Below are 12,793 nucleotides of genomic sequence, written 5' to 3' on the forward strand. Positions count from 1 at the left end.
CTGCCCTACTGGCCTCAGCAATCCACTGCATTAATAGAACATAAGTGCTTATGCAATGGCACTGGATCTGTGGCAGCTGTTTGTTCAATGTTTCATGCTTTTAGCCACATCTGCTCCAAATGAGTGTTAATATTGCAGTGGCATCCACTAAGGATGGGCTCTGTCAGCTTTGCTGAGGATCAGTCTGACCCCTGAAACAATGGAAAAGCACTTTGTCCTAAAGTACCATCTTTTAAAATATCTGTATCCTCTTAACCTGCAGGTTACACCATCATACCCTCTCTGCCTTCAGCTTTCTCCTCTTTAATCCACACCCCCCACCCCAACAAATAAAAACCCAAGTCAGTGAATCTCAAGGAGAAAAACTGCATTTATTTCTAGCACCCTGTCCAGCAATGTCAGATAACAGTTTATTCATCCCCCGGCCCCTGGATGACATTGAAGCATATCAACAGTGACAAAAGTATATTGAATAATTATCTTGAAATTAATACATTATCCCAAACTTAAATAAATGTCATCTGATCAATATATCTTGGAATGGAAAGGGAAGAGAATGTGAAGGGCATCGCTTCATTATTCATTAATTTTAGAGTAATGTAGGCAGATGAAATGGTTATTTCAGAGCACTGCTATTATACTCACTGGCATTTTAAATAACTCCCAATATTTAACAGTATATATTCCCTTGTTGGAAGAGCTTATAGATGTTAACACTTTGGCTTCCAGATTCTACTGTTCTGAGAAGTCAACTGACAATATTCAAAGGCCATTACTTTTATTTCTCTCTTTAAAAACTGTCTTTCCATTTTCGTTGGTAACTGGTAGCTATGGCATATACTTGTCTTAAGTCCTCATGAAATAGCCTATTAATGTTGCAGTCTTAAGGATTCTAATTGTTCCATTAATCATATTCCCAAGGATAAAATAAATAACTCAATTATATTTCATTTCTCTAGTGTGTAAATGAGAGGTATAGGATCATACCTCCCAGAACTTATATAAACCAGTATGGGAAATATTTTAAAGGGAACAGAATGTATAGTAAGAGGAAATTAGTAGTTAACTTCAGTAGCTAAATTATGACCAAAGGTAATGATTAATGCAAATATACTCTATTTTTTACTATCCTATTTAACTGGAAATCAGTACATTTCCATATATGGTGATTGTAATATAAGTATTGCATTTATAATTTATAATCATATTTGAACAGTGTACCCACTTCCAAAAAGAAAATACTGATAAAATTGTCAAAAACATTTTTTTAAGTATGTGAAGGCAAAGATAATGCATGTTTAAAATTAAAATATTGAGCTTTATTGTTAGTTAACCCTAAAATGATTTCATGATAGAATCCTTCATTTATGATTAATGAGAAAGAAAATGTAGCCACAGAATCCACTGAAATAAAATTAGCTAGCAGAGATGAAGGAGGTTCTATCAAACCAGTGAGTGATTAGTGATTGATAGTTGGTAAAATTCATAGAAAGTAAACAAACAAACCATTCAAAAGCATTCAAGATCAGATTCTAAAGAAAATAAGTTAGCTAGAGACTTCTACTTAGCAATGCTCCAGCTCTCAAGTATATATGCAGTTTAAATGGGAAATGACTTTGCTAATTAGGCATCTTTGTATTTTCTGCCTCATGAAGTCTTTGACTTATGTCAGTTCTCAGGCAGATGTAACAAGGGAGGTACTCAGTTTCCAGCCATCACCACAGATCCATGACACACCTTCTTGTTTTACAGGCTTGGACATTTCACACGGAGAGTGGCCACCTGTGCTGGGACTCAGGGCAGTTTTATGACCTCAATACAGAGAAAGTAACATAATTTTTACAACCTTAGTTGTTCTATGACCTGATGAAAGTGAATTCAGGGCACCAGGCTGACATTCTCTTACAGTAGCTAATAACATGATTATAATATACCTGAAATGCATAAAAACATTTTACCCGATAGTGCAAAAATAGTTGATAATATGTGAGTATTCCTGACACCTTAAAATTTAATTTTTTAGTGATTTAGAATATACTTAATACTTTTTCTTATTAATCCAGAAACCATTATGTCATGAAAATCTACACTCCTTTGCTTTCCATTTGAAATGATATTTTTTTTCTTCATACCTAGTCATATAAAATCAAACCACCTTTAAATGCAGATTATAGCATTTCTCTATCAGGCTTTTCCTCCTAACTTCATGTCGGTTGCTCTTCCTCCTTTAAACTTCTAATGTGATATTTCTCAAAGTATTTTCTGTGGATGGTCTGCATCAGAATCACCAACACTAAAATCAATTAAATTTAAACGAATTTAAATTAACTTAAAAAACAACAACAAAAAATACTCAGACCACCCTCTAGAATGACTGAGTCAAAATTTAATATCCATTATCCATGTGCTTTATTTTGAGCCTATGCTTTAATTATATAATATTTGGAGAAATTTCTTACATTGTGATTATTTCTAACCCTGCTATGAACCTGCTGTATTATAGGAACTTATTTTTTGTGTTATATTTTCTACTAGGCTATAAACTCATGAGAGTAAGGACACTGTCTTTTCCTTTTCTTTTCCTTTTCTTTTTTAATGTTTTATTTTGTTTTGTCTGGCAGACAATTTTTTTTTTTAATTTCAACAGTTTTGGGGGAATAGGTGGTGTTTGTTTGCATGGAAAAGATCTTTCATGGTGATATCTGCGATTTTGGTGCACCCATCACCCAAGCAGTGTACACTATACCCAATGTTTAGTCTTTAATCGCTCAGCTGCTTCCCACTCTTCCTGCCTAGTTGCCAAAGTCCATTATGACATCTTTATGCCTATGTGTCCTTACAGTCCACAAGCTCCCACTTATAAATGAAAATACATAATTGTCTCCAACTCCATCCAGGTGTCTGTGAATGCCATTATTTCATTCCTTTTTAGAGCTGAGTAGTATTCCATGGTGTATATCTACCACATTTTATTTGTTCACATGTCGGTTGAGGGGAATTAAGACTGGTTCCATATTTTTCCAATTGCAAATTGTGCTGCTATAAACATGTGTGTGCAAGTATCGTTTTCATATAATGACTTTGTTAGTGGAATTGCTGAATCAAATGGTAGTTCTACTTAGTTACTTATGGAATCTCTATACTACTTTCCTATAGTGGTTGTATTAGTTTACATTCCTACCAGCAGTGTAAAAGTGTTCCTTTTTTTGTCACATCCACACCAACATCTGTTATTTTTTGAATTTTTAACTATGGTCATTTTTGCAAGAGTAAGGTGGTATCGCATTGTGGTTTTGACTTGCATATCCCTGATAATTGGTGATGTTGAGCATTTTTTCATATGTTTGGCCATTTGTATGTCTCCTTTTGAGAACTGTCTATTCATGTCCTTTCCCACATTCTTGTGGGATTGTTTATTTTGTTTGTTCTTGCTGATTTGTTTGAGTTCCTTGTACATTCTGTGTATTAGTCCTTTGGTGGATACATAGTTGGTGAATATTTTCTTTCACTCTGTGGGTTGTCTATTGACTCTGCTAATTATTTCTTTTGCTGTGCAGAAACTTTTCAATTTAATTAAGTTCCATCGATTTATCTTTGTTTTCGTTGCATTTGCTTTTGGGTTCTTGGTTATGAACTCTTTGCCTAAGTCAATGGCTAGAAGAGTTTTTTGATGTTATGGTTTCAGATGTTAGATATAAGTCTTTGATCCATCTTAAGTTTATTTTTGTATAAGGTGGAAGATAGGATCCCATTTCTTTCTTCTACATGTGGCTTGCCAATTATCTGAGCATCAATTGTTGAATAGGATGTCCATTCCCCACCTTTATGTTTTTGTTTGCTTTGTCAAAGGTTATTTGGCTGCAAATATTTGGCTTTATTTCTGGGTTCTATATTCTGTTCCACTGGTCTACATACCTATTTTTATACCAGTACCAGGCTATTTTGGTAACTACAGCCTTGTAGTACAGTTTAATGTTGGGTAATGTGATGCCTCCCGATTTGTTCTTTTTGCTTATTTAGATACCAGTACCATGCTGTTTTCATAACTGTAGCCTTGTAGTACAGTCTGAATTTGGGTAATGTAATATCTTTACATATGTGTGTGTGTATGTGTGTGTATATATATACACACACATATATACATACATATTTGCATTCAAATATGTATATACATATATACATATTTTTGAATGAATACATTTGAATGAATACATATGCATTCAAATATGTATATATGTATATATATTTGAATGAATATATATGTATATATACATGTATACATATACACATACACACATATATATACACACACAGTTTTTTTTTTTTTTTTTTTGGCTTTGTCTTGCTTAGGCTATGTGGGCACCTTTTAGTTTCACATAAATTTTAAGATTGCTTTTCCAAGGTCTGTGAAGAATTATGATGGTATTTTGATAGAAATTGCATTTAATTTGTAGATTGCTTTTGGCAGTATGGTTATTTTACAATATTGATTATGCCCATCCATGAACATGTGTTTCCATTTGTTTGTGTCATCTATGATTTCTTTCAGCAGTGTTTTGTAGTTTTCCTCGTAGAGATCCTTCAGCTCCTTGACTAGTTATATTCCAAAGTATTTTATTTTAGTTTTTTTGGAACTGTTGCAAAAGGGAGTGGATTCTTGATTTGATTCTCAGCTTGGTGATTGTTGGTGTATAGCAGTACTACTGATTTGTGTACATTGATTTTGTATCCTGAAACTTCACTGAATTTATTTATCAGATCTAGGAGCTTTTTGGATGAATCTGTAGGGTTTTATTAGTATAAGATTATTCAGTTGGTGAACAGCAACAATTTGACTCCCTGTTTACTGATTTGAATGCCCTTTATTTCTTTCTCTTGTGTGATTGCTCTTGCTAGGACTTCCAATAAATGTTGAATAGCAGTGAAAGTGTTCATCCTCGCCTTGTTGTGGTTCTTGGGGGAATACTTTTAACTTTTCCCCATTCTGTAGAATGTTGGCTGCAGGTTTGTGATAGATGGCTTTTATTACCTTGAGGTATGTCCCTTCTAAGATGATTTTTGCTAAGGGTTTTAATCATAAAGTGATGCTGGATTTTGTCAAATGCTTTTTCTGCATCTATTGAGATGATCATATAATTTTTGTTTTTAAATCTGTTTATGTGATGTATCACATTTATTGACTTGTGTATGTTAAATTATCCCTGCATCCTTCATATGAAACCCACTTGATCATGGTGTATTATCTTTTCGATATGCTATTGGGCTGATACTTTGTTGGGGATATTTGCATCTATGTTCATTCATCAGGAACATTGTTCTGTAGTTTACTTTGTTTTGTTATGTCCTCTCCTGGTTTTGATATTAGGGTGATACTGGCTTCATAAAATGATTCAGGGAGGATTCCCTTTTTCTTTGTTTTTTGGAATAGTTTCAGTATGATTGGTACCAACTCTTTTTTTGAAGGCCTCTTTTTTGGATCTTTCTTGATTATTCCCTTAGCTGAAAATCTGTCTGGTCATGGACCTTTTTTTGTTGGCAAGTTTTAAATTACCATTTCAACCTTGTTACTTGTTATTGGTCTGTTCAGAGATTCTATATTTTCCTGGTTTAACCTAGCATGATTGTATATTTCCAGTAATTTATCCATCTCCTTTAAGTTCTCTAATTTGTGCACATAAAGGTCTCAATAGTAATGTTGAATGATCTTTTCTATTTCTGTGATATTGGTTGTAATATCTCCTATTTCATTTCTAATTGAGCTTATTTGGATCTTCTCTCTTCTTTTGTTGGTTAATCTATCTAATGGTTTCCAGTTTTGTTTATTTTTTCAAAGAACCAGCTTTTTGTTTCATTTATCCTTTGTATTTTTATTTGTTTATTTCATTTAGTTTTGCTCTGATCTTTGTTGTTTCTTTTCTTCTACTGGGTTTGAGTTTGGTTTGTTTCTGTTTCTCTACTTTCTTGAGATGTGACCTTATATTGTCTATGTGTGCTCTTTCAGACTTTTTGATATATTGGCATTTAATGCCATGAACTTTCCTCTGAGCAGTGCTTTTGCTGTATCCCTGAGGTTTTGATAAGTTGTATCATTATTATTAGTCAGTTCAAAGAATTTTTAATTTCCATCTTGATTTCATTTTTTACCCAAAGATTATTCAGGAGCAGGTTATTTAATTTCCATGTATTAGTATAGTTTTGAGTGTTCCTTTTGGAGTTAACTTCCAATTTTATTCCACTGTTGTTTGAGAGAATACTTAGTATAAGTTTGATTTTCTTAAATTTATTGAGACGAGTTTCATGGCCCATCAAATATGATCTATTTTGGGGAATTTTCCATACGTTAATGAATAGAATCAACTATATTCTGCAGTTGTTGGGCAGAATGTTCTATAAATATCTGTTAAGTCCATTTGCTGTAGATATAGTTTAAGTCCATTGTTTCTTTTTTGACTTTTTGTCTTGATGACCTATCTAGTGCTGTTAGTGGAGTATTAAAGTTCCCTAATATTATTCTGTTGCCATTTATCTCATTTCTTATGTCAAGTAATACCTGTTTTATAAATTTATGCAGAGTTAGGTGCATGTATATTTAGGATTGTGATATTTTCCTGTTGGAATGATCCTTTAATCTTTATATATTATCTCTTTGTCTTTTTCAAAATGTTGTTCTTTCAAGTCTGTTTTGCCTAATATTAGAATAGCCATTCCTGCTGAATTTTGATTTCCATTTGCATGGAATATCTTTTTCCAACCCTTTACCTTAAGTTTATGTGAGTCTTTATGTGTCACGTGAGTCTCTTGAAAACAGCAGATACTTGGTTAGTAAGTTTTTATCCATTTTGCCATTCTGTATCTTTTAAGTGGAGCATGTAGGCCATTTACATTCAATGTTAGTGTTGAGGTGTGAGATACTGTTTTATTCATTTTGCCAGTTGTTGCCTGAATACCTTGTTTTGTTTTGTTTTGTTTTTCATTGTATTATTGTTTTATAGGCCCTGTGAGATTTATAGTTTAAGGAAGTTCTATTTTGTTGTATTTTGAGGTTTTGTTTCAAGATTTAGAACTTCTATTGGTATTTCTTGTAGTGGTAAGTTTGGAGTGGTGGCTTCTCTCAGAATTTGTTTATCTGAAAAAGACTTTCTGTCTTCTTCATTTATAAACCTTAGTTTTGCTAGATACAAAATTCTTGGCTGGCAGTTATTTTGTTTGTGGAAGCTAAAGATAAGTTCCCAATCCCTCTAGCTTGTAGGGTTTCTGCTGAGAAATCTGCTGTTAATCTGATAAGTTTTCCTCTATATGTTAACTTAGGCTTTTGTCTCAGAGCTCTTAAGATTCTTTCCTTCATCTTGACTTTAGATAACCTGATGACTATGTGCCTATGTGATGATCTTTTTGTGATGAATTTCCCTGGTGTTCTTTGAGCTTCTTGTATTTAGATGTTTAGATCTCTAGCAACACCAGGGTAGTTTTTCTTGATTATTCCCTCAAAGATGTTTTCCAAACTTTCAGATTTCTCTTTTTCCTCAGGAACGCCAGTTATTCTTAGTTTAGCTATTAACATAATCCCAAATTTCTTGGAGGCTTTATTTTTTTAAATTCTTATTTCTTTGTCTTTGTTGGATTGGGTTAATTCCAAAGCTTTGTCTTCAAACTCTGAGGTTCTTTTTTCTACTTTTTCTAGTCTATTGGAGACACTTTCCAGTGCATTTTGTATTTCTGTAAATGTGTCTTTTATTTCCAGAAGTTGTAATTGTTTTTCTTTATGATATCCATTTCTCTGGGGAAGTTTTCATCCATATCCTGTATTGTGTTTTAATTCCTTTACATTGGTTTTCACCTTCCTCTGGTATCTCCTTGAGTAGTAGCTTAATAATCAACCTTCTGAATTCATTATCTGGCAATTCAGAGATTTCTTTTTGGTAAGGATACATTGTTGAGGAACTAGTTTGTACTTCTGGGGCTGTTATAGAAACTTGTTTTGTCATATTACCAGAATTACTTTCCTGATTGCTTCTAATTTGGGTAGACTATTTCAGTGGAAAAATCTGGAACTCAAAGGCTGCTATTCAGATGTTTTTATCCCACAGTGTCATTGCTTGATGTGGTGATCTTCCCTTCCCCTAGAGATGGGGATTCCTGAGAGCTGGACTCCAGTGATTGTTATTGTTCTTTTGGGTCTAGCCACCCAGTGGGTGGAGCTACCAGTCTCCAGATTGGTGCTGGGGAATGTCTGCAATGATTTCTGTGATGTGATCCACTTCAGGTTTCCCAGCTGTGCATACTAGCACCTGCTCTGGTAGAGGTGGTAGAGGAGTGAAGTAGACTCCATGAGAGTCCTTGGTTGTAGATATGTTTAGTGTGCTGGCTTTCTTGAATGCTGGTTATGATAGCAATGAGGTTGCCATGTGGACAGATGCAGGACCTCTTGTTAGTCAGGATGTTGCAGGCAGTGGAATTTGCTATTATTTTCTTCTTCCTTGGAACAGGGTTATTCTGTCATCAGTTGCTATCATGTCCTGAGTTGATTGGCATCCAGCAGGAGGTGATGCTTTCAGGACAGCAACAGTTGTGATAGTAGAAAGGGGATAAAAGCTTACCAATAATTTATGTCTTTGTAATGGGCTACCAGGGCAGCTAGAGTAATGCCATCAGGTAGGGGCAGATTTGGGCAGATCTAAGCTCAGAATCTCCTTGGGTGGGGCTTGCCATGGTTACTAAGGGGGATGGTGGGGTGGTTCTCTAGCCAATGGGGTTGGTAGCCAGGGAAGTGGGGGAAAGCAGCTAGCAATAGGCCTCATCTAGCTCCCACACAGTTGGTGAGGCTAGTCTCATTCCCAAAGTGTACTGCTAACAGTTGGACATGGCAACAAAAAGTTGCCATGTTTACCTCCAGGTAGCTTGTCCATGGGACTCAGACCTTGCCCCAGGCTAAAAGCTTCCCTGCTGAGAAAGCAAACACTGTGTTCAGGCCACACACACCTCCCCCCGCCCACTGCCCACACTGTGGGCTGCAGCTCCGTGCACTCCTTCTGCAGCAGTTTCCATTCAATATCCAATTCTGCTCAAAAGAGTCTGCATCAGTTGAAATCATTACAATGTTCAATTGGAAGCTTCTTTCACCCTGAACCTCTCCCAAATTCTTCTGGCTACCTTCCCCAAGGGCCCCTGTGAGATATAGTCAGGGATGGCTTCTCTGAGTTTGAGATGGAGAATAGGAGTACCTACAAGGCTCTTCTTGCTACTGCTTCTACTTTTATAGTTCATGCTAAATCTGTTTCAGCTCTAGGTAAGGTTAGATCCTTATCCTGTAATCTGGATTTTTCAGGTTCCCCAGTGAGGATTGTCAGGCCTCTGAGCCCAAGCTAAACCATCATATCCCCTGTGACCTGCACGTATATATCCAGATGGCCTGAAGCAACTGAAGATCCACAAAAGAAGTGAAAATAGCCAGTTCCTGCCTTAACTGATGACATTCCACCATTGTGATTTGTTCCTGCCCCACCCTAACTGATCAATTGACTTTGTGACAATACACCCTCCCTGCCCTTGTGATAATGTAGTTTGTGATATTCCCTCACCCTTGTGAAGGTACTTTGTATGATACACCCTCCCCACCCTTGAGAAGGTACTTTGTAATATCCTCCCCCCTTAAGAAGGAGCTTTGTAATATTCTCCCTGCTCTTAAGAACGTACTTTGTAAGATGCATCCCCTGCTCACAAAACATTGCTCCTAACTCCACTCCTATCCCAAACCTGTAAGAACTAACGATAATCCCACCAACATTTGCTGACTCTCTCTTTGAACTCGGCCCGCCCGCGCCCAGGTAATTAAAAAGCTTTATTGCTCACACAAAGCCTGTTTGGTGGTCTCTTCACACGGACGTGAATGACAAGGTTGTGTGTTTGGAGGCAGGTTTTCCCCTCTCGCCCTTGGTAACTCACAGTTTTTCTCCTGTCTCATGGAATTTGCAGAGGCATGCTGCTTCTTTCAAAGAGTCTGTGAATTATTTCAGTTTTCTTGCTACATTCCTGTGGTGGTTCTTGGAGCAAAATCCACTGTGTGAGTCTCCACACACTGTTCCGTCTGTCCATTGTGTGAGTCTCCACACACTGTTCCGTCTGTCCAAGTGGGAGCTACACAATTGTCCTGTCTCCTATCTGTCATCTTCCTCCTAAACCCCCATCTTTTCTTCAGCCTGTCATCTTCACCCCTGCATACACACATATACATGCACACAAAGTTGTCACAAAGCCCTTCAAGAATATTTTGAATACTTATCTGAGTATATAAAGTAGAGATCTGAAGCTCTAAAAATGAAAGTTTTTAAAAATAAAATTTGGCTTAGGATGTGGAATCTGTCCTCATATCATTAACAAAAATATGCTTTGGATACCACTTTCGCAGTCCTCCAACACCTATATCAGTCAACAGGCCAACACAAAACAGATGGCACACTCCAAATAAGGCACCTGGAGGAGGGTGCATCTACAAAGGACCTAGTTACAGAGGTGTTAAGTATAGGGGAACCGCGAGAGGTTGTGTCGCAATCTAAGACTTAGTAAAGAGAAGAGAGAAGAGATTAGTTTACAGAGAATTTAGAACAGTGACCTGGACAAAGGTCAGCTTACCTTGCAGGGAGAGAGTTAGGCAAGTAATGCCCTGACCTCATTCTGCAACTCCCCTCTAAACTTCTGGGGCTCCCCATTGGCTGAACATAGGGGACGTTAGAAGACATGAGAACCTCTCAAAATCCATACAGGCCAGCCTCTCAGAAAAGATAGGAGAGTGAAAAACTGGTAGAAAGTGGACTTAAAGGAAAAAGTGAAAGATTCTCAGGACAATATTCTTATTCAGAAGTTATACAAATATTAATTAAATATATAATATATACTGGAAAAATTAGAATTATAAACAATAAACTTTCTATCAGTCAACTGTGATTCATCATTTTACTGTCTAGATGGACAAAAAGTCAAGTTAGAGGTGTGTGTGTGTGTGTGTGTATGTGAACATACATTTGACTTTGTTAATGAGGCACTGACTAAAAATTTTTAAAATCATTAGATCATACAAAGAGAATTTAGGCACCAGGATTTAAACTATTTTGTCAACAGTACTTTTTCTTTACTTTGTCTTGGTTTGGTTTTCATTGGCTTGTTTTGTTACGAAGTGGACCATCAGTGCTGAGAGCAGAGCCTTTGCTTTATCCACTAAAAGATACGGGAGACCCCAGAAGTGAGAAGAATTACTAAGAGAAAGATAAGGAATCTTCAAACATTTTATAGAACAAGCAGATTTTTTGTAGGTATAGTTGTGAGAGAAGAATGTTATAGTATACATCAGGGGGCTTGGAATTATTCTAGAAATTTTGCAAAGTGTTTTTTGCCTAAAAGTTAGCAAATTAACCCCACCTTCATGAATTCTCACAGCTTGGGGAGGAGACAGACATACGTACACATCAGGTCAATTCAATAAGTTTACATAGTCCTTTTCATTCACCAGGGCATAAGAGATTCAACGTTGAAGAAAAATAGGGTGTTTGTGCTCTCATTGATTTTATATTCTAATAAAAGGAAAATACAATAAAACATATAGTAACATGAAAAATATTAGATGATGATAATTGCTATGCAGAAAACTAAAATGGAAAATTACATAATATGATAAACGTGATTATCTGCTTTATATTGAATAAACAGGGAAGGCCTCTTAGGTGGTAATGGGTTGAGATCTGAGTGACAGAAGAGTGTCTGCCATAAGAAGATCAGTGAGAAGATTCTGGTGAGAAACAATATTACCTACCAAGACCTCAAGGTAAGAGAAGCAGGATTTGCCTACACAACTGAAAGAAGGCCAGTAATTCTGGCATTCAGTAAAATGATGCCAAATAATATAGGTATTGTTAAGCCAAGGTAAGAAGTTTGAATTTTGTTCCAAATATATAGGAAGCCATTGTCTAAGAAGTGGCATGATTTTAATTCTATTTTAATTGATCACCAAGGCTGCTCTATGGAGCACAGACTGGTGGGATGAGAGTGAAGGCAGGGAATACAGGAAGCTATGATACCAGTTCAGGAGAGAGGCAATGGGGGCTTAGACCGAAGAAAGTAGTCAATTTAGCAATCTTTTAAACACATAGGCAATATAGCAATTGACTATGAGGATGAAATAGATACATTCAAAGCCTACTTTATCGATAAATTGACAGGACTTTTAATTGAGAGACTGGATGTGAGGTTGATAAAATGAAAAAGAATACCTGATATAATTTTGGCCAATAGGCATGTAAATACACTATTTCGGCACAGTGCTATGATTGCTGCAAGCTAATGTATGCAGAGTTCAATGGACATGTAGAAAAAGATGAGTCTAAGATTTCCTGAGGGAATCTAAGAATGCTGTACAATGGTTTTGAAGGATGAACATATCTGAGTACTGAGTAGAGGTAAAGAGTGCAATTCTGGACTTGCATGTCATCACCAGTGGAACTTCTTCCCTCTACTCCCTACTCATATTTCTCATTTCCCTATGTTTCTGATATTAATTAATGACATCACCACATGTTTAACCTTCAAAGTTACACCTTTTAATTCTCTACCACTGCCCCCTCCACACATACTCACACACAAAAGCCTAGAGCAAATATAATCAATAATGGGAAAACACTGGAAGCATTCTCTTCAGAATAAGGGAATGATAAGAATGACTATGATCACCAATTTTATTTGATAATTCTTCTGTACTTTTAATTAATATACTAAGACAAGAAAAATAAATTTAAGATTTAATGAT

The sequence above is a fragment of the Macaca nemestrina genome, chromosome 3, assembly GCF_043159975.1.
Source record: "Macaca nemestrina isolate mMacNem1 chromosome 3, mMacNem.hap1, whole genome shotgun sequence".
NCBI lineage: Eukaryota > Metazoa > Chordata > Mammalia > Primates > Cercopithecidae > Macaca > Macaca nemestrina.